The 23,175-nt window shown below is 36.7% G+C and overlaps 1 long non-coding RNA gene across 1 annotated transcript in view; it reads right to left on the bottom strand.

The window, feature by feature from the left end:
- LOC311618395 overlaps positions 1-22,758 on the bottom strand; it is a 714,645-nt gene extending 691,887 nt beyond the window's left edge. The window contains exons 1-2 of the long non-coding RNA XR_014794318.1: positions 22,739-22,758; positions 22,618-22,656 (exon numbers count right to left, since the gene is read on the bottom strand). This is a non-coding gene — a long non-coding RNA (uncharacterized lncRNA). The remainder of the gene's footprint in view (positions 1-22,617; positions 22,657-22,738) is intronic.
- Positions 22,759-23,175: the final 417 nt, after the last annotated feature.

The raw sequence follows: 23,175 nt of genomic DNA, 5'->3' as shown, positions 1-23,175 counted from the left end.
TTGGTCAATTTGCATATCAGGCTTTTATTATATAGGATTGTTGGATAAATTATTGGATTTTTAACTTTAGAAAGTATTGATTTAATAAGCTTCAGGTACACTTTCTTTTTTTCTTTTTTAAAAAAATACATTTTATTGGGTTTTTTTACAGAGAGGAAGAGAGAGGGATGCAGGGGTCTTCAAACTACGGCTCGCAGGCCACATGCGGCCCGCAGAGGAGTCTGATCCGGCCCGCCAGGTTTTTTGGGCAGTGAGCGCAGCCGAGGTGTTACAGTAGGAATTAGTAGTTCATATAGTCCGGCCCTCCAGCTCTCTGAGGGACCGTGATCTGGCCCCCACTTTAAAAAGTTTGAGGACCCCTGGAGTTTGAAATATTGATGAGAGAGATTCATTGATCAGCTGCCTCTTGCACATCCCCAACTGGGGATATGCCCACAACCAAGGTACATGCCCTTAACCAGAATCAAACCTGGGACCCTTCAGTACGCAGGCTGATGCTCTATCCACTGAGCCAAACCGGTTTCGGCAAGGTACACTTTCTTAAATGATTAGCTAGGATTAGCTAATTGTTTTTAGATTATTTTTATTTTAAAGAGAATGACTTAAGAACCTGGCAAGTTCTTAAATCATTTATTCTAAAACACAGAGATAACCAATATATCCTTATCTTAACCCCTTTTCTATTATCTTCTGAGTAAAATTTACAAAGATGAATCAACCTAAGAATAATACAGTGGTTAAGAGCACAGGTTTTTTTAAAAAAAATTTTTTTATTGTTTTCAGAGAAGAAGGGAGAGGGTGAGAGAAATAGAAGCATCAATGATGATAGAGAATCATTGATTGGCTGCTTCCTGCATACTCCCTACTGGGCGTCAAGTCTCAACCCGGCATGTGTCCTTGATCAGAATAAAATCCAGGACTCTTCAGTCCACAGGCCAATGCTCTATCCACTTCGCTAAACTGGCTAGGGCAAAAGCACAGTTTTTGTCAGTCTGATTTGATAAAACAAACAAACAAAAAAAAAAACAACTAGATCTACCTCTTTCTAAACATGACCATAATCTCTCTGTATTTCAACTTTCCTAAAATGTACATAGTAGTTTCCACTTCTTTGACTTGTGAGAGCTAATACAATGATATATGCAATGATTTTACTGTAGTGCCTGACACATATGAAGTTGCCCCTAGTAGTAACTCCTCTTCTTTTCTGAGTGAATTTTCAATCAATAATGGATAAAAGCTAAAGTAGAAACAAAGGCAGAAATAAGCATGATCCATGTGTAGAAAATATGGTGGTTTTTGTGAAAGGTGTTTTTATAATGACATGCAAAATCCACGGTAAACTTTTTGTTTAACTGTGCAGGTAATAAAATGCTACATACAATAATGCACTGAATTAAAAATTAAAGCAACATTATAAAACTAATATACTTTGCAGAATAGATATCATCTCATCATGAACAACTTCTTTACATCTTAAGGTCTTTACACAATAAAATTTTATATCCAATTTCTTTTAAAAGATATTCTCCTAAAGCATTTTATTGAAATAATAATGAAAAGCCATAAACTGTACAAAATTGGTAGTCTGTCAGTTAAAATGTGAAAAGACATTAAAATAGAATTAAAATTACTTCAGATGAAAAACATCTTATTTATAGAAATGTATCTTACAGATAATTTGAGACTTTAATTTATTTTTTCATGTGAGTAAAGTGAAGTTAAAGAACTCTAAAACATTCAGCCCATCAGAATTTAACTTCTAATATGAGATAATTCTTAATTCCTAATAGTAGCTTTAAACATTTCTTTTTTGGGGTTACTTATTCTAAATAGATTGGGATCTCACCCAGTACTGCTGATATTAAATAAATTTAAATTCATTTAAATTTACATAACAAGAAGTTATTTTCTAAGTCCTCAGAGCTAATGTCTCCTGTTTTAAAGCAGGACGTGTCCATGGTCGGGGGTCATGGAAGACCTAGTCATGTAGCCACTTCACTATTTGGACAAAACTCATCAAACAAATTGGACAAAAAAAAAAATAATAATAATAATAATAATAATGACCAAGAGTGTTCTACTAAGTCCAAGACCCAACATATAGGATATTCCTATGCCTCTGCCTTTCAAAACAATTTGGAATGGGTTTTCTTCATAATATGGTGCAGATATTATCACATATTGTCCCAGTCAATCCTAGCAATTTGAAAACATGAGCCAGAGAAAAATAAGGTCAGTGTTTTAAAACTGAGAAATGAAAGTAGCTCCTCCAATATGAAGTTTAAAAAAATCAACTACAATTTGATAGGAAAATAACTTCAATGTTGGTGTTTGCCACTCAAAAGTTTCTGGATTTGTATATTACCTTTTAAAGTACTATTTCTTTCGCTTACAAAAAAAAAAAAAAAAGGCCAAGAGAAAGGCTAACTTGTGGAAGAATGTAGAGGAATGGGAGACAGCAATAATGAAAACAGAGGGAGGATGGGATAAATGGCTGACTCTCCCTGGTCCCTGCACTAGAGAGAATGCATTAAAGAGCAAAACTGTATAGAAACAGGGAAGAGCTTGAATTCTCAAAACTTACATTGTCCCATGTCTTATGTCTAGTTTCATTACTGTTCAATTCTGGAAGCCATTCCCTACTCTTTCCCCTTTCTCTCAGCTTTAAAACATGTCAGCCTCAATAAGGCTAGGGACTCAGATTTTGCCTACTCTTCAGAAATGTCTTTCTTAGTTTCCACAGCTGTGAAATGGGGCTATAATATCTAGCTTGTAAAGCTAGCTTTTATATAACTGATGATGGTAAAACACTGCATAAACATTAATTGCTCTGCCCTGTATTGGTGTCTGCAGTTTTGTACTTGTACCTGCATCTTGCTGAGAAGAGGTCTTGTTCATGGCTCTGAGCAGCAGAGCTCATTCACTGCCCCCCTGGGAACTATGTGGAAGTTGTGAGCTTGATTGGCGGAGGTGTAATATGGTCGTGTTAACCTGGTTTTGAAAGAGATTTCTCTACTATTCACATGATTATAGCACTCCTAAAACACGTTTATATTCCACTTGTGACTATAAATTCTAATGCATGGAATACATCTAATATTTCAACTTCAAAGAGGAAACCTGATGAATTTCTAAATGGTGTATTATGAGGTTTTGGTTTTTATACTGTGAACTATCTCCAATTAATAAGCATAAATGACCAAATCACTTAAATCATGAAGAGCAGATACAGTGTTTCCATGCCCCAGAGTGATGAGATGACTGTAATTAAGCAAACAGGGAGTTATTTGTTGTAAAGAGCTTAAAATTCTTAGCTGAGAGGAAAACGTAGTGTCCCAAACATAAAGTAATATGTGGAATTTTAAAATACAAATTTGTGGTATGTATGGAAAAATTTTAAAAAGCTTCAAAAAGAATTTCTGTGTACTCCATGGTGCATAACAGAAATTGATTTACCTTAAATAGAATATATATCTGGAACTTCCTTAAAGATTCTTAGTAGAAATAAAAATATAACCTTCAATTAGTACTTTGTAGTTTGTTAAATAATAAAATTGTCTCAACTTGATTAGGCAGAAACAAACTTGTATTTCAAGAAGATAGTTAAAAATAACAGGGGGGAAAATGCAATCTGTAGGCGTTATTGTATACCCCTGTATCCAGAATGTAGAGTTGTGTGGTATCATCCTTGGATACAATTCTGAAAAATCAAGGTGTGTTTCATAACTCCTTTGTTTAATGTGTATGATTTTGAAACTTGCCTGGCCATCCATGTTTTTACTTGCTCTCACTTGCCTTTTACAATGGACAACTAAGAGAAGGTTTGTGCCACCTGAGTGGCAGGTCACAAAACTAATTTAAAATTACAACAGTGTGGTGGTTGCAGGGGAGGGGGAAGGAGAGAGGGAAATGAAGGCGGAAGAGGGTGTGGGGGATAAATGAGGATGGACAAAATAAAATTAAATAAGAGAAAAAATTACTACAGTGTTTTATTAATACCACTCAGTGCTGTTGATGAAAAATTAATTGCTCCAAATTAATATCTGATAGATTAACGTGTTTCTATATTTCTAACAACTTAAAATGTACATATATGGCCCTATCTGGTTTGGCTCAGTAGATAGAGCGTTGGCCTGTGGACTAAAGGTTCCAGGTTCAATTCCAGCCAAGGACACATGTCCTGGTTATGGGCTCAATTCCCCCTAGTAAGGGGCATACAGGAGGCAGCCAATCAATACTCTTTTATCATTGATGTTTCTATCACTCTATCTCTCTCCCTGCCTCTCTGAAGTCAATGAAAATATATATTTTTAAAATGTATATAGGTGAAGCATCTACACATTTTCTATAACAATAAGTTTTTGTTTCCTAAGCAATTATGTGGCATAAAATAATACTTTTTATTTCTCTCACTCATCTATAATAATAAAAGCATAATATGCAAATCGACCGAAGTCTGAACAGCAGAATCACCATCCAGACAACCTTCTGGACAACCTTCCAGACGAAGGCTGAGGCAGCAGCCAGGGCTGCAAAGGCATACTCTGTGATGAAATTAATGCATCAGGCCTCTAGTATAGAATAAGACAATACATATTTCTGTATTCTGCTTCTCCAGTAATATTATTACATTTAGAAATGTCCATGATCTTCAAGCCACAACATGTATTTTTCACAAAAATTAGGAGACTCCTTTAATTTTGATTGAGGAGAAACATCACCATTGGATTGAGTGAAACCTGAATCAGTTGAAAGTTGGAATGTTAAAATAGCTTTAATATATTTTAATGTAAATTATACATTTGTTTGGTTAGTATGTCTTCAGTACTTCAAGCTGTGGTTTCAAAACTGAGAATGTTTTTTTCTCTAAATGAATAAAATAGCAAAACCATATGATCTAGTGTAGGCACAATCTATTGTAGACCAATAACTAGAAATTGGGTTTTTTGTTTTGTTTTGTTTGTTTTTTTAGAAAGTGTGTGTGTGTGTGTGTGTGTATGTGAGAGAGAGAGAGAAATCTATCTTATCTGTTTATTACTTATGTAAAAATTTACGGCATATAAGATTATTTCAGAATAAAATTATCTCTGGTCAGATTCTGAGATCTCCAAAATGAAATTAATCCTTACTTAAGTTACATCTTTTTATGTATTGTACTATAATTACTTACAATTATCAAGATATACTATATACTAGATATATGGCTTACTTATCAAAACTTTGCCAAACTATTCACATACTTATTTATAAATGCAGACCCACATTTCCTTATATGAAATCCCTAGTGCTAGGCGTGTCTTAGGACTTCCATTTATTTTTCATACATTTTAAAGGGGTGACGCAGATGCCCGGCCGGTGTGGCCCAGTTGGCTGAGCACCCTCCCATGCAGTAAGAGGTTGCCAATTCTGATTCCCCGTCAGGGCACATCCAGTAAGGGGCGAGCAGGAGGCAACTGATTGATGTTTCTCTCTCATGGATGTTTCACTCTCTTGCTCTATCTCTAAAATCCAATAATAATACAGTTTAAAAAATAAAAAGGTAATACATAGCATATATTGTATATTATATTATAAAACACCCTCAAAATTATTTTTTAAAAAAACCATCCTGTTATTAAGCATGAGAATATGCCTAAAGGTGATGTATGAATGATTACTCCCAGCTAAAAAAAAAGACTAAAAATTATTTTCACATCAAGTAATTTTGCTGCCAAATTTATTTATATCAGGTAAAACTTAGCTACATAATGTATTGAATATATGTACATTAATTACAAATGCAGAATTATTGAATTTTTTTTCCTTCCAATTTTAGAGAATATAAATCCTTAGGTTAACTTTCCATATTGATTAAAAAAAAAAATACCAAAGACACATCATGCATCTAGTAGTGTGGTTATATATTCCCATAGACTATCAAGAAGTAACTTGCTAGGAGGAAAAAAGATTACTTGAAATCATTGTGATTTTTTGACATAAGCAGTTTTACCACAAAGATCTATCTATATAAAATCCTAATATGTAAGTAGATTGAACGGCTGAACAACTGAACAACCAAACAGCCAGTCGCTATTACATGTGCTGACAACCAGGGGGCACACACAGAACATGGAGGGCATTGGCTGGCTGTGGTGGGATGGTGGGATGGTGTCAGACCCCCACTCACCTTTTCCACCAAAGGCTCACCACTAACACCAAAGGCTCACCTATCATCGGGGTGAGCCTCTGGTGGTTAGCGAAAATTCTTTACTCCTGTGTGCACATTCCTGCCTGGCACTTACACTTGCTGCTGGCACTAGAGCTGCTGCTCACACCTGCTGCTGGCGCCTGGCACTGGCCCTGATCCCTGAGCAACATCAGCAAGTGAGTGCCCCAGCCGTCAGCCCCAGTCGCCTCTCAGGGCTTCTCCACCTCCCCCTGCTCCTGAGGGGCGATTGGGGCAGCAGCTGTCGCTAACATTGTCTGACAGTGCCAAACCTGCTCACACCTGCTGTCAGCGCTGGCTCAATGGCTCCATGCCATTAGTGGGTGTGAATGGGGCCGTGACTGTAAGCACAGGAAAGCAGTGGTGGTGGGAGCAGGCCTGCTGGCAGACAGGGGACCAAGGGCCACAATAGGAGGGGCTGAGCAGGGCCGCACAGGATAGGCTGAGACCCGCCCCTGTACCCCCTGCAGCCTCAAGGCCCACAGTTCTTTTCAAGGTGCATGAATTCATGCACTGGGCCCCTAGTGCTTTTATAATTTAGGTGTTTATCAGCGGGGCATTAAAACAGGCTTTAACTAAAAGAAAACCATTGTCTTCTTTCAAATTTACTGGGTTGATCTGTAGTTATAAAATAATTACTGCATTTGCTGAATTGCTATTTTGGAGGTAGATGGTCAAATTAGTTAGTGCTGGCAAAATTAGCAAAAGCTGTGATTTCCTCTCCTCTCTTCTCTCTTCCCTCCTCCCCCCATTCTTTCCTTTCCTCTCTCCTCCTCACTTTTGTTTTCTTTATCCCATCCCCCACCCCAGATAGACTAATTTATTAAATGGTGGTGGGTAACTTTAGTAGGTGGAAAGGTCCCAGGTATTCTCCATGTGTTTCATACTAATGATTACACTCGCAATATGTCAGTCAGTTGGAAGTTGATTGCTAACCCGGCCCTGCTTTCTCTGAAAGCTCCCTGAGGGACTCGACAGTCTTCCCACAATGATGGCATCACTCACTTCATGATGCTGACAGATAGTGATTGTAAATTGCAACAGGCTCCAAATTTTATGGTTGAGATGAAAATCAGACGCTTTCTAGTCCAAACCCCAAACTTTTCTGGTCCAAAATTGTGTTTTGGAGAGATTAAGATGTTTGAAGGTGAAATGAGAATATGTTTTGAAAATATCAAGCTTTGAAGTGTGAAGTTTGACCCTCTGCAATTTTACTATATGTAATGCTGCATACTTATGTCTAAAATTCTCTAAACCTCAGTGACTGTTTAAAATGAGGCTGGTGATACTTCAAAGGGTGGCTGTGGTGATTAAATGAGATCATGGAGGGAGAAAAGTGGTGCACAATGGAGTGTGTAAATTCACGGCTGTTATAATTTGTATTAGAAATAGCCATGTTTCTCTTAGGTGACAGAATTGTGATGATAATTTAGGTTCCTTGACATGTAGGCCATTTTTCTTTTTTAGTATTCCATATTATCTCACATTTACCTGGAGGTACCGGTAAGTGATAATATAGTAATGTACAATTATAACTGCTAACTGAGAGATGGAGTTTATTTTGGTTCGTGGCAAGCCTCAAAAAGTATAAGCATATTTTTTAAAAGTCTAATAAATGTATTAAGGTAAAACATTAATGAAGCTTTAAGAAAAATTCTGGGCAACCTACAAATTTATATATCAAATATAGAACATTATTATAATTTATTTTAATCCGGCAGACTTGAAAATACTTTGTGAATAATGTTTGCACCAAGAAGAATTTTGTAAATTAGAAACTGAATGTTGTTGAGTTTTTAAAGCAATATTTCCTTAAGAAGAAAGCAGGATTGGTTTTTCAGTGACACAGAAAATTCCTATCATTTTCACTTTGTTCCAAAATTATATTAATGAAGTTTTTGTCATGGGAATAAATTAAAATGGGGCATACAGCATGTGGAACGTTGTGGTATTTCTGCACAATGCAATTTACAAGAAAACAATCTAATTTAGATGGTATCACTGACTGAGTGCTTGCCCAGGGGTTTACCTGGAGCCCATATGAAACCTCTCAACACGACTGGGTTCTTTCATTCAGTAAGAAGCATATGATTTAAAAAAAATATTTAGAATTTCTCAGAAGGAGTTTATGAAAGGATAACATATTTAGATTAGAGTGGGCTATTTATTGTAGCTATGTAAATTACACATTATATTTAAGTCCTATAGTTTTCTGACAGAATGTAAGTTGAATGACTGATTTAAAAAAAACAAAGAAAAAACAGATGCTATAGCAAAGAGAACTCAAAACAAGGACTTTAATATGAAAATATCTAGGCTTTAAGGACTTCTGCCTCACCTTCTGTCTCTTACATGTATGACTTTCTTATGTAAATGATACAATACACTGTTATATAGTATGTAATTTAATAACTGCAGTAAAAATGGATCCAAAACCAAATCACATATTTGAATAAATTAAATTCAGATATAATTATATACAGGCAATATTAAAATAGAAGAATTTGCATCAAAGCATTTATTTATGTTAAATAAGTTATAAATATTAAAAGAATAGGAAATACATTTGGAAATGTTTCTAGGATTTGTAAGGTTGCTTTAATTTTCATTGTGGGCATTTTCACATAGCAATTCAAATTGTGATGCGAATCTACATCTATCACACAAAAGTATCTTCAAAAAACAAAAACTTGTCTATTCAGTTTACCCATAAATTAGAATATTTCAAGATGTGTCCTCTTCTTCAGATGTTTTACAAATAAAGATAGCAAATAAACCAAAGTAACCAGTGTTTTGTTTAATATTTTACTTTAATCATTTTGATTAAATTGATTTAAGTTTTTAATGAAATAACTTAATCAATAAAGAAATAAAAAATAAAATAAAATAAAATTCTGAAGCCCATATTTATCACATCTTAGAAAACCCTAAATTGCATGCAGGACAGGCTGCAAATATGTGGTGAGATACAATGAAAAGCAGATGGGGTGTGGGTGCGGGGAAGGTGAAGATTTTAATTAGCATCTCTGTATTCAACAAGTTTCAAGGTGATTGTTCCGCTGGTTCTATTAAATGTAAGCCTTTAGCTAAATGCTCCAAAGGAAACAGAACCACCTACTGGGTGGAACAGTCAGTATCACGCTCTCTTCCATTTTTCTGCTTTTACACCCACATTAACACAATAATAATAATAACAGTTTCACCCTATACTTCCAAAAGATAGCCTTTTATTACCCAACAATCAAGCCAAGAGACCACAGGAGCACAGAAGCAGCAGGAAAGAGCAGGCCAAGAGAGACACAGAACGGAAGAGAGAAGAAAGCAAGACTGCATCACGCGCTCTTAGGATGCATCCCATAGAAAACCGCACCAGTGAGGCACTCAGCCAATGCCATATGCCCGCAAAGATACCACAGCAGCAGCGCGCCCAGGGAGCTGTTTGATCATTAGCCCCTCACCCAGCAGTGGTGGAAACTCATTTAGCCCCATGCTGGACTTTCATTAGGCCAGACTCGCATCAGATGGTCTCGTGCTTTGGCTCCTGAGCAGTGTGGCCCCGGACTGGGGGAGCAGCCACGTCTCAGCTCCGCGGGGAGGCAGATTGGAGCGTTCCTCTCGGCAGATGCCAGGGCCGCAGTGGAGCCTGTGGGGAGGGGGCCAGACACAAGGCCATCCTTTATGTTCGCATTTTGTGACATGAAACCTTTGGAAAAGAGGGGGAAAGTAGTAAATCCTTCAAGTTTGTTTTTAAGCGAACTCTATTGAAAATAAGACGGAGTGAAGACAATCCAGAAAGCCGAAAAGCAAAGAAGAAATGCCAGGGATCTGCACGTGGAGCCACAGCAAAGGGCTGAGCCGACACTGCTGGATGTTTGTTCTGTTTTGTTTTGTTTTGTTTTTTCAAAACCACAGCACTGTAATAAAAAGTCAATGAAGCAAAAGATGCCAATATAGTCTAATAACAAAGATGCAAAATTTGAGAGCACTTTTTTCTTCTTTTTGAAGTTATGTTAAAATATGCAAATTGAGGATGAGTATTAAAGTTGAATAGACATACTCATAAGAAAGATACATTTCTTAGAAAAATAATGTAAAGCTTACATCAAAACAGTGATGCATGCACACTTTGCATTGAGGAAGAGTTTTCAAAATTGAATTTCAAGTATTTTTTGGTTTTTAATCAGAGATAATTCTATCAAGAAATATAGAGGGGAAAAATAAGACAGCTGATGCTGATTTTTTTTTCCTATTGGCTTTTTCAAAGAGAAAAAAATGTGCAATACTTGAATCAATTACTATTTTAAAATCATTATGTTGCTAGGCTTTATTATATTATGTTGTATTTTCTGAAAAAATTTAGAAATATAATAGAACCAAAAACATATATTCTTCTGTTAATTTTTAAAAATTTATGTGAATTATAAAATAAACAACAGATGATCTAGGAGAAACAAAAACTTTATTTTTATTATTTTATTTCATTTAATTAGTTTATTCATATCAATTATAAATATCATTACTTATATATAGACTTAATTTTATATCAATATGATACATTAAATAACTGTTGTGCAAGCTATTTATACTCACTTGCTCTTCTGCTTTATATCCTGAAATGTATCATTTAATTCATTTATATGAAAGCAGTAAATTGAAAAGCAAAGAGTTTCTGAAAAAGAAGCAGAGCGCATTTTCCTAAAAAAAAAAACACCATATTTTCAAACGGAAAACCTATTTAATGCACATTTAGAAGATTTCAAGAAAACATTAACATATTACATAACAAAATAAAAACCTGTAAATGATATTCTAAACTCTGAATGTTGGACAACAACTTGGGGGTGGGGGTGGAATAGTTATCAGTTTCTCATCTTTTTAGAAATGAGTGGCTAGTTATTTCACAGGTATCCTGTTCTCTTTCTTCATCTTCTTTTGGGATGAAGTTTGCAGATATCTTTGGGTGAATGGACCACAGGGAGCTTTCTTTTTTCCTGTGACGCTCCTTTTGGTAGATTTCACTCCAGGCATCTCTGTTGCTGTTTGTCAATCACACGTGGCTTGTCCTCATTTAATCATCCTCGTTTATGTCAATTTATAGGCATGTTAGAAGCATTCCTGCAGATGCTTTCTTTCCCAAATTAATAATAAAAAAACAAAACTATTGACATTTTCATATATTTCTCACTTATTTAAATAGTAAAATTATTTGAAAAAGGAAATATTTATTTTATCACTAAGACTAAATGTTGCAAAAATATTGCAACATTACTTTTTTAAGGGAAAAATAATGACATGCATACATGCAAATATGATACAAAGCAATAACCCAATCAAAAAACAAATATGAAGCTGCAATTACTGAAATACCATTGAAATTTTTAGATAAAATTTCTCTGGTTTTTATTTTCAGAAGTAGAGCTAGTATAGGAATCTATGAGCATGTGTGTGTGTGAAAATAATTACCAAGAATATACACTAACTGCCTTGACTGCCTGGATGTTTCAGCTGCATCTGAGGTAGTTATTGCCAGAGACAACAATTTAGCTGCAATGTTAGCAAATTGGGCCAAGCCTTTGACGCACCACTGGTAGTCCAAAGTTGAGTACACATGTAAGCGCTGGAGCAGGTGGGCTGTGTTGAAGCGCCACCTACTGAAACCTTGTGTTCCCCAGGCCTGTATGTCCAAGGCTGGCATTTCCTATAGCATTGGCAAAACTGGTTCAGGGGGAAAAAATACAGTACAAATGGAATCCTATTTTTGGCAAGCAGGGCTCTATAAGTGTGTCAGCTTCAAGCTTTACAGATTACAGAATTCTGTCTATGCTAATGCATTTATGATCTCCCTTTCCTATAGAAGAATAAAAACCAGGAGAATATCAGCTTTCCTGCTCATTAATTAGGTCTTATATAACATATAACAAGAAGGAAGAGGAAAGAAGATGAGACAGTTTTGGATGCGTTTTGCACTTTTGCAAGATTTTTCTCAAATTAAGTAGATCTGGGTAAAAATCATAAAATCTCACACACAGCTATAATACATCATATTGTCTGAATGAAGATGATTAATTTAACAGATAGACCTAATTGCATCTTGTTCAATCAACTCACGACACCCATATTTAAAGCAACAAAAAGAAAAAGTGCTCAGGAATTACTGAATATTCTCTCACTTTGTAGGTGAGAGTAAGCTTGTCATCCAGCAACATTACAAATGGGGCAACTAGCTTTAGCAATTGACCTTGAGATGGACAAATATTTTTTTTAAAGGTTTTAAACAGAATGTCATGCTGCAGGTGGATATTGGTTAAATAAAAATGTTTTCTTTATAAAAACACCTTAAAATATAACGGAACATTTCTTCTGCAAACAAGGCTAGACCCTCATGGGAAAAATCATTCAGCTTGAGAGCATATGCATTTCTTTTTGTATAATTTAAGGGTGTATTGTTTTGTTTTGTTTTCCTTCTGACCTCAATTTTAAAGTTATGTAAGAGCAAATCTATTCTTCATAGAAGCATAGAATATCTATTTAAATAATAGACAATTATTTCTAGCTGATTCTGACAGTAGTATAATTTCCCAAATAAGGATAATTTAATATATATTTTAAAACAACCAAAGTAAAGGTTTCCAGGTATGATATAGTCTTATTGGTCTCTCTGGTAAATACATATTTGCATGATAAATGTAGGAGCTGTGCAGGAGTCTACGTAAGTAGGAAGGTCATTATATATTTAACTACAATGGCAACACATCTACATGGCCTCCCTTTGAGTGCAATCTTTTATTCTGATGACTTTCAAAATCAAACTTCCAAAGATAATGCCCCTTGTATTACTTACTTTATTTTCCATAAACAAACAGTGTCTTTTTTATCAGATAGGAATTTTAATTGCCAAACTCAAAATAAAATCATATTAAGAGATTGGTTTAAAGCTATAATACAACAGTGTTACATTAATTATGGAAACTAGTTCAATCCTTTTCCTCAAATGTAACTGCACTATTATGCATTATGTTTTCAATGTAAAAAAACACACACACACAATCACAAAATTGTAATTTAAAGATTTAAAATATTTATTCACATGTACATTTCAGGGATCTTTCTACTTTATTTTAGGCCATTGTCCTTAAGAAGAATTGAAAGTTGTACCCTTAATGGTTATAGGCCTAGCAAAAACTGGGGCTCACTTCTGTGGCCTTCATTAACTTATCTGATTTGAAAAAATGGGAATACTTTTTCTTATTATCCATAAAATGAGGGTAATAACTATTATTTCTCCTAGTAAAGCTATAAAAATAGTATCCTTCAATGATCAAGATTTTTAATGAATCATTTCAAAACCAAAATTTCAGTACTTTTCTGAAAATTCAAATTTAATTTTAAACTTAATTAATGCAAAATTACATCTGGGAACATGTACCAAGGTCTGCGTAAACCTGATCTATCAGAAAAGCAGCATCACCCTAGCTGCTATGGCTCAGTGAATAGATGGTGGGCCTGTGGATCAAAAGGTCCCGGGTTCGATTCCTGTCTAGGGCACCAGGACACATACCGTGGTTACCTGGTGGGGCTGGAGAGGCACCCAGTCATTCTGTTTCTCTATCTTTCCCTCTCTCTTCTACTCTCCCTAAAAATCAATGAAAAAGTACCCTCAGGTGAGGATTAACAAACCAACAGACAAAAAAAAAGGGAAGCCTCAAAAACCATCCTTTTACAGTTTTGTGGAAATTACTGACTTAGAATTGGTACCAAATTCAAAATTCCACATTATCCAAAAGAAAATTTAAGAAAATCATTTGTTAAAAAGAAGTCTGCATTCTACAACAGAATTTTATTTTAAAGCTTTTCAGATATCTACCATAATTGAAACAACAACAAACCATTAAAAATCTCAGCCCTGAAAAGCAGACCATGTTATTTAGTATTAGAAAGAATGAACCCCACATAACAAGAAAGTTTCTCTCATTTAATGGAAGCATCTGGCTTTCAGATCTGCCCTTGCATAGGAACATAGTGATCAAAATACGCCCGTCTTTCAGGCCATGTAACGGACACCTATAATAATAAGCACAAGTCTACAAATAGAATCACGAACACATTGATAAAATGGGTTAGCCTTTATCTTCTACTGTGTCTCAAACACCACAGGGCTCATTCAACAATCCAGTCCCCCAGCAGAATCCTGGCTAAATGGGCCTTGCCTCATGTTGCAGGGTCACCACTCTATCTTGTCTAACTCCATCTCAAGCAAATTCCAAAGTGGAGAACACCCTGCTCTGAGGCCACGCTAGCTTTTTGTCCATACACTGCGAACATGAGATTCCGAAATAAGTGCCAAAACCTGTCTATCTAGTTTAGAAGCAGGGTATAGTTAAATGGTTCTATTCATTATTAGGAAGTTATTTGATATAATTGCACACTTTCTTTACAAATCTCAAGGTTGGCTTGTTTACATACTTTACTAAAAGATCATTATGCAATCAGTATCTTTAAGGGATGGTTCTAATTTAACACATTCTGGATTTCATTTAAAGAAATCTGGAAGGACTTCCAAAGCAATGTGGCTTTTTCAGAGAAAATGAAAAGTATATCTTAAATGGTATTTGGCATCTAACATCCCCTTAACAACCCCACTGCTAACTTGTTTGTAAACTATAATTCCCATTAACTGGACAGAAGTGCCCAGTTTTCTCTCGAGAGGGTCTTGTTAAGCTCAGTGAAACAAAGCTAGGACAGAAGTTCACATAGCAAAGAGAGGCCAAATGGTTAAGCATTTAAAACAGGGGCCTACATAGATGGCACCCATCAAACCTAATTATGATGTGAGTTTTTTTAATCCTCATCCAGAGATAAGCTTATTGATTTGAGATGGGGGAGGGAGAAAAAGAGAAAGAAACATCAATGTGAGAGAGAACATAGATTGGTTTGCCTTTCCACATGCCCAGACAGGGAAGCAAACCCACAATCTAGGAATGTGTCCTGACCAGAAATCCAATCAGCATCCTTTTGGTACGTGAGATGACACTGCAACCAAATGAGCCACAATGGCCAGGATTATGTATGTACTTTTAATATACAGCGTAAGTCAAGGCTCCGGGGTACTATAAGAAATTGAGAGTCTATTAATATTGATTAATAGTAGAGTCCTAATCAGAAGATACACCCTCTCTGTTTAGCATCTCTAAATGTGCATGTGCCAGAATTGTGTTAGGCCCTTGTATATATTACTTTATTATATTTTTCAACCTACTCTAAAAATGTTAAGCCATTTTATAGATAGGGAAAATGATGGTCAGAAAAATTAAGTTTATTTAACATTAGATAACTAAACAGTAACAAGTCTTTGGTTTAAATCCAGATATTTCTGATTCAAAAGTCTATGCTCCATTTATAATTGTATTACAGGGTATTTAAGCATGATCCATAGCCTGGATTATATTATACTCAATTGGTTAAATATTCCTGATGTAAATAATTTTATTCTGATATTTTTTAATTGTGAAAATTTGTGTCTTAGAATAACATAATAAATATGACCTCTTTTCCCAAGAGTAAATAGGTTCTTCTCTATAAGACAAAGGTGTCTATGTTCTCTATAGATAAAATTTTACTTAAAATTGTTACCACGTTACTTCCTACATGCTTACAAGAAATTGTTTTTCTTTATAAAATAACAAAATGTATATTTATTTAAGAATACAATTTTCTGTACTTATAAACAAAGCAAGAGAGTTCTATAGTCATACAAAGACCATCACTCATTCAAAACACTGTATATATAAAAAGAAAAGCACACTAAAAATTTGGTAATTAACCTAAATAAAAATCAATGTGACATTTGTTTGCAGTTATTCATATTACTTTTTTAAACTTCAAAGCAGCAGCATAAATGTTTGTCCAAAGTTTCCAATTTTAGTTTTAACTGTAGTTATTTAGCTTGTAAAGCACAACGCTGGCCTAATTTTCAAGCTCTAGACCTTATTAGTGAACATATTTCCATATTTAGAACCTCATATTAGTACTTGATTCTTCATGTACCTAATTTTTAATGCCAAGCTCCTGATTTAGGTTCTTAAATGCATATTTCAAGCAGCCAACTAGCTCTTATTGTAATTGGATTAAATTGTCAATGACCTATCATAAAGTAGATAAGATATGCCAGAAATGTTAATATAAAAGTTTAAGTTAGTAAGGTAGTCTAATTTTATTTAACTTATTTTTAAAATTGTATTATTTTTAATTTAATTTTTTTCAATTACAGTTTATATTCAATATTATTTTGTACTAGGGGCCTAATGCACGAATCTGTGCACCTTGAAAGAAACTGTGGGTGGTGAGGCTGCAGTGGGCACAGGGGTAGGTCTTAGCCCATCCTTCATGCCTTCTCTCTGGTCCCCGGTCCCTTATCTGCTGGCAGCCCTATTCCTGCTGCCGCCAATCCTTCACACTGACTTTGCTGGCCCTGCTTGCACCCGCTGACAGTGTGGAGCGATTGGGGCTGGCACCAACAGCAGGTGAGAGCAGTGGGTGCTTCCCCAATCACTCCTCAGGAGCAGAGGGAAGTGGAGAAGCCTTCAGGGGCAATCAGGGGCTGGCAGCCACTGATTATACCTCCTGATGCACGGAGCAATAGGAACCAGCACCAGGCACTAGCAGTGGGTGTGAGTGGGGCCAGCACTGGCAGCAGGTGTTGGGAGCAAATAATTTTCAGTAACCACCAGAGGCTCTCCCCAATGACAGTGACCAGCACCCCACCGTGATCTGGTGACCCTGCTCACCTGTTCCATCATCCTGCCATGGCCTATGTCACCATGTTCTGCACTCCCCTACCTACTGCCGATGAAACTAATCTATCTATATATATAGTTTCAAGTGTATAGCATGAAAGTTAAATTATTATATACCTTACAAAGTAGCCCCATGATATTTCTAGTACCCACCTGGCACATACATAACCATTATAATGTTATTGACTATATTTCCTATTCTGTACTTTATTTTACTTTTTAATATATTTTTATTGATTTCAGAAAGAAAGAGAGAAGGAGATAAATATAGAAACATGAGAGAGAATCATTGATCCACTGCCTCCTGCATGCCCCACACTGGGGATAGAGAGTGCAACCAGGGCATATGCCCTGACTGGGAATCAAACCATGATTCATAGGTCTATACTCAACCACAGAGTCATGCTGGCTATGCTCCTATTCTGTACTTTACAGCCCATGATTATTGTAATTACTAATCTATACTTCTTAATCCCTCACCTTTTTCATCCAGTCCCCCAGACTCCCACCCATCAGTCTGTTCTCTGTATCTGTGATTCTGTTTATGTTTTGTTTGTTCATTTATATTGTCATTTAAATTACACATATAAGTGAGATCATATGATATTTTTCTTTCTCTGATTGACTTATTTCACTTCACATAATACCCTCTAGATCCATCCATGCTATTGCAAATTATAAGATTTCATTCTTTTTTATGATCCAATAATATTCCATTATACATATTTATGGAATAATACTATAATGAATTTAGGTTTGCATATGTTTTTTTGAATTAGTGTTTTGGTTTCTTTGGATATATACCCAGAAATGAAATCACTGGGTCATAAGGCAGTTAAATTTTTATTATATTTACATTTTTAATTTTTTAATTTAAATATATTACCATAATCCTATAAACCCTAAAGCCATCATTAGTAATTGGTTAGATTTATAAATTAGGTTACTAAATTAGTGGTTCAGAATTATATTAATGATTTTTTATTGAATTTAGAAACTTTATATTTATAATAATTTATAATAGCTTTGCAGCATAAAATATTGGGCAATCACTCAAGTTTTCTGTTATCTTAATATTTGACATATACAATGTCAGAACTAAGGTTAAGTTTAGGAAGCAACAACCTCATCCTTTCATTTTATAAATGAGCTCTAGTGACTTGCTTAACATTACTCAGAGAACCCATGATTCTTGGTTTCAGGTTTTATGGGCTTGCTGTATTGGATGCATTTAATTTAAAGGTGAATACATAATTGTCATAGTGCAGTAGAATTCTCTAACAGAACTACATTCAGGAGTCATTTACATATTTACACTAAAAGTCAATTCTTTTCAGGTCTGGATCTAAATCCATTTGAGCAACAACTTCTATACAGGGTGGAGCAAAAGTAGGTTTGCAGTTATTTATATGGAAAATAATACAATAATCTATATATATAAAAGCCTAAGCAACTGTTACAACCAAACAATGGGAACAATAGGAATGACAAGTGGACTAGTAGCTATGATGTGCACTTACCACTAGGGGGCAGACACACAACACAGGTGCTGCCCCCTGGTGGTCGTTGCACTCCCACATCCAACCTCCAGTGGCCAGCTGGTGGCATTGAAGTCAGGCATTTGTTCCTGCGGCACCCAGCCTGGTTACTGTTGCCTCCTCTTCTGACCCTTCCAGGGCTGGGATGGGGAACCAAGGGTAGGTAACAGCGGACACAGCCCTTTTCCCAGGGAACTTAGGGCTGGCTCCCTGCATAGGCCCAGCCCTGATCACTGGCCAGGCCTAGGAACTCTACCTGTGCACAAATTCATGCACCAGTCCTCTAGTTAATAAATAATAATATAAGAATAAATTCTGTGTTTTTCATACTTGCAACTGTAGGCCTACTTTTATATTTACAGATTTAGAGCTAACTACTAGGAACAGTGGTTTTGAGGGTGGATATAAATAGTAGTTATGTGTGAACCCAGAGAAGGTTGTGACCACCACCCCCTCTCCCCATTTTTATATTATTTATTTGGTTTACCTGCAGTATGCTGAAGGTAGTTTAATACTAATATTAAAGTGACATCCCGATCCACCAGTGTGGCTCAATGGTTGAGCATTGACCCAGGAACCAATAGGTCACTGGTTTAATGGTTAAATTTCTAGTCAGGGCACATGCCCAATTAATTGTGGGTTCCATCTCCAGTGGGTGTATGCGCAGGAGGCAGCCAATCAATGAAGTTCGTCTCTCATTGATGTTTCTATCTCTCTATTCCTCTCCCTTCCTCTCTCTCTAAAAACCAATGAAAACATATTTAAAATAATAATAATAATAAAATGTCATGCTCAACAGGGAGGCACTCTGGAAAATTAGAGCTCCGAAGGACTTCCTGACTAGGAGAAGGGGCAGTGAGAATGTGGAAAGAGATACAATGAAGGCATCTGATTCAAGAGAGCACCTTAAAGCAAGAGGACCACATCTCAAAGATCAACAAGTCAAAGGAGAGGACTTTCCTTTAGCGCTCTTGTCCCAACCTTTTATTCCCTCAAATAAACAGAACTGTAATTCTTCTTTGCTCCATGTTACCAGCCTCTGTTTGGTGCTGCTTTCAGTTTGCATCCTGGAATAGCTTGCTACTGTTTTCTCCCTGCACTTTCTCTTAGACAAGGAAAAGGACATAAAAAGACCATCTAGATTTGTGTCACCACAAAGACACTTACATTCCTAAGTAAGATAAAGGCCTGGTTCTCCTTCACCTAGAGCACGTGCATTCTTCAACATCAGAGAATCTGTGGGAAATGCAAGGGAAAGGCTTCTGCAGGGATTTATCCCTAATGTCATATCAGAGAGAAAACTGATGCAACTGTATACTGCATAATGTATTGACTTCTTCAGTTAGAGTTAATTTGTGCTGTAAGCTTTAGAGATGGGAAGTCCTTGAATGCTATGGAACATCTCCTCTGTGGAGCCTTCTCTAATTTCCCCAAGGAGTCTGTGCCCCTCCCACCACATCCCACCTCTTTTCTTCTAACATAGAGGACAACGGTCCCATTTATCTAGCACTGACTAGATTGTAATTAGCTACTCACAAGCCTGCCCCCAACAACACAATTAACCAATGGCTCATTGCTCATTGTGGGCAGGTAGTTTTTCTCTTTCTCTATGGTTGCAGGTTCTGTCAACCTGAAATACCCATCCTCTCCCATCCAATCTCCATAGAAAATGTACATTTGACTTGAAGCTCACCTCCAGCAAGTGTGTGTGTGTGTGTGTGTGTGTGTGTGTGTGTGTGTGTGTGCATGTTTTTGTTCCCTGACCCACAAATCCCAAACAGAATTAACCATATTCCAACCTGCTCAGTGTGATATTACAGCACTTTCATAAACTACTTAATAAGGAGCCTGGAACACATTAGACAGCATTATAATATAAAATCAAGAGCACAGTATTTTGAAATGATTACTAGATTTTTTAAACCTCCTGGCTTAATTATCTTGGGGTATTTAGTATAGAACGTAATAAATATTTAATAAAACAGAACTAAATATGAATTAAATTGAGCACTTTCTTTTATTAATGCTTTTATTCTCCCAAAGGAAAAAAAAAGAATAAAGAGAACATTCTAAATTTCAGAGAAAAAAAGAAATAAAAATATAAGAAAAATGTTTTTAAAATGTGTTATTAAATTTATTGTGGTGAAGTTGGTTAATAAAATTATATAGGTTTCAAGTGTACAATTATAAAGTTCATCATCTGTATATAGCATTTGTGTTTCTCACTCAAAGTCAAATCTTCTTTCATAGAAATTCTACCTTTATCTGTTATTTTTTACTAGAGGCTGGGTGCATTAAATTTGCACTCGTGGTGTGGGGGTCCCTCAGCCTGGTCTGTGCCCTCTCATAGTCCAGCAGCCTTTGGGGATGTCTGACTGCCCTGGAAGTGGAAGAGGCTCCTGCCACTGCTGCTGTGCTCACCAATCTTGAATCCAGCTTCTGGCTGAGTGGCACTCCTCCCATGAGAGTGCACTGACCACCAGGGGGCAATTCCTACATTAGTGGGATCAGGCCTAAACTGGCTCTCCAACACTCCCCTCCCCCCCAGTAGTCTTGAATTGCAAGAGAGCACAGGCCAGGCCGAGAGACCCCCACCAGTGTATGATCAGGGATGCAGGAGGTTGCCTAGCAGGGAAGGGACTACGGGAGGGCTCCAGGGCATGTCCAGCCCATCTTGCTCAGTCCTGATCAGCCAGACCCCAGCAGCAAGCTAACCAACTGGTTGAGTGTCTGCCCCCTGGAGGTCAGTGCACGTCATATTGAGCGGTTGAGTAGCCTTAGCATATCATTAGCATATTACACTTTGATTGGTTGAACGGCCAACTGGACGACCAGACACTTAGCATATTAGGCTTTTATTATACAGGCTTACTAGAGGCTCGGTCCACAAAATTTGTGCAAGGGTAAGGTCCCTAGGTGTGGCCAGCAATCAGTGCCAATCAGGTTCCTCGTCTCCCTGCCTCCCTGTTTTCCTGCTCCTCCTTCCATCACTGCCTGTGTGCTGCCTTCATGAGGTTCCCTGCCTCCCCACCTCCCCACTACCTTCTTCCCTCAACGCCCATGCACCACCAATGCACAGTTCCCTGCCTTCCCACCTCACTGCTTCCCTCCCCCCTTCCCTCGCCATGACCCTTCAGTCCTCAGGCCATCACCTTATCTATTAAGCCAAACCAGGGCTAAAATGTGTTTGTTTGTTTTTTAATATGAAAAATGTATCAGAAGGTAAATTTATCAAAAGGCAAATCAGAAGGTAAATGTAATTAAAAAGAAAACATTTTCTGTCTAATCACTTTAATGAAAATGTTAGAGAATAATTAGAAACAAAAATAGCATTTTTAAAATCACTTAATCTAAATGCTTTAGAACAGTGGTTCTCAACCTTTCTAATGCAGGAACCCTTTAATAGAGTTCCTCATGTTGTGGTGACCCCCACCCATAAAATTATTTTCATTGCTACTTCATAATTTTGCTACTGTTATGAATTGTAATGTAAATATTGTATTTTCCGATGGTCTTTGGTGACCCTACTAGTGGTTCTCAACCTGTGGGTTGTGACCTTCTTTCATATCCCCATTCCCTGGTTGGCAACAGCCATGATATCCCCATGGACCCCTCACTTCCAGGCTTTCTTCATTCATCCTTCAGACAGCTACAGCAATAGGTGAACTTTCTAAAATGCTATTTAAAAATATATATTTTTATTTATTTCAGAGAGTAAGGGAGATGGGGAGAGATAGAGCAGCATAAAGGATGTGAGAATTAGTGATTGAGTGCCTCCTGCACACCCCCTACTGGTGATGAAACCCACAACTTAGGCATGCGCCCTAATTGGGGATGGAACCATGATCTCCTGGGTCACAAGTCAACACTCAACCACTGAGTACCCTGGTCAGGCTAAAATGCTATTTCATCTGGTCACCTTATATCCTAGGAATGTATTCCCTAGGCCAGAGGTCTACAACCTTTAAGACATAAAGAGCCACTTGGACCCGTTTCCGAAGGAAAAAAACAAACCTGAGAGCCGCAAAATCATTGCGACATTTAAAACAAATATAACACTGCATATATTGTTTCTTACCTTAATGCTATATACCGGATCGTGCAGTTAGCTGTCAATCTGAAGAAAAAAAGGACTTTTTCACTTAACAATGTAAAATATATTTTTGCAAATTAATAGCTAATTAAAATATTTAATTTACCTGGTTAATGGGATTTTTGAACCTCAGTGCACAGTGTCTGCACATCAGGGCTGTAAGACTTTACCTTCATTTTCACACAGGCTTGCAAGTTGTCATCTGTGAGGCATGACCGACGTTTGTTTTTAATATAGTTCATGTTGGAGAAGACCTGCTCACATACATATGTGGAGCCGAAGATCGACAGGACTCCAAATGCATACTTTTTCATGCTTATATAAGTGTTGGGGTATGCATTCCATGTTTCGAATACAAGTTTGTCCTATTTGGAAAGGTTTTCAATATCACTCCATTTATGATTCTGAGCCAGAATGGCCTTCTGACGGGCAACATCCTGAAGAGTAGCGGTCAAGCATTTGAACTTGGACACCCATATATCTTTGTCGGCTATATCGGCCAGTTCCATCTCAAGATCAGGTTGACTTACACCTGCAAATGCA

The sequence above is a fragment of the Pipistrellus hanaki genome (assembly GCF_964339955.1).
Source record: "Pipistrellus hanaki genome assembly, chromosome: 2".
Taxonomy (NCBI): Eukaryota; Metazoa; Chordata; class Mammalia; order Chiroptera; family Vespertilionidae; genus Pipistrellus; species Pipistrellus hanaki.
Note: the sequence above shows the minus strand (reverse complement) of the source record. Positions and strands in the feature narration are given on the sequence as shown.